This window comes from Octopus bimaculoides, chromosome 11 (genome assembly GCF_001194135.2).
Source record: "Octopus bimaculoides isolate UCB-OBI-ISO-001 chromosome 11, ASM119413v2, whole genome shotgun sequence".
Lineage (NCBI taxonomy): Eukaryota > Metazoa > Mollusca > Cephalopoda > Octopoda > Octopodidae > Octopus > Octopus bimaculoides.
In genome coordinates this window covers 65898999-65899820 of record NC_068991.1, presented here as the reverse complement: position 1 = coordinate 65899820, position 822 = coordinate 65898999, and positions in this window count along the sequence as shown.

Sequence of the window (822 nt, the reverse complement as noted above, 5' to 3'; positions counted from 1 at the left end):
GGGGTCACCACTTTAGTAGAAAGTGGGTTATACATCTTTAGATTGTATACCTGACTTTCTACTATAAAATTGAAGAAATAGACGGAACGCTGAACTCCAGACTAAACAACTTAAACAACATTTATTTACTTGGTAAAACATACATATCTTTAGTTATACATCTTTAGAGGTGAGAATAACGAGCTGTCGAGTATAAGACCGAAAGATGTAGAGACAGCTTTAAACATACGTCCCTGCTCAATCGCTGACCAGCGAGAAAGAGAATGAATTGAGCGGGAAACGCTTGCTTTATTAATTCTACGCATGCGCAGGCGTTACTACAAAGGTTTTGCCTTGGCTGAAGTCTAACTCCCGCAACGGTAACTATGTGTGGATCCAAGATGGTACTCCTGCTCATATGGCGAAGCCGACTTTTGGGCCTGCCAACTTCTGGCCTTCTTCCAGCCCAGACTTGAACACCTGGACTATGCCGTATGGGGCAAATTGGAGCACTCTACCAACAGAACTTCGTATCCAAGTGTTGATCATCTTAAGCAAGTCCTGAGGGAAGAATTGGACATGTCTGAGTACTTCATCATGAAAAGTTGCGACGCCTTCAGGCGGCGTGTGAAGCCTGTGGTGGACAACGAAGGCGAACAGATTGAATACGTTGTCTCTTTATATCCCTATAAACTTGTGTTAAAATTATATTTATGTCAAGCTGCTGGTTGTTGTAAAATAGACAGTTTGGTGAATTATCTATTATTTTCCAAGTTTTGCTTCCCCACCTTGTATACATACATACATACATACGTACACACGCGCACACACACACACACACAC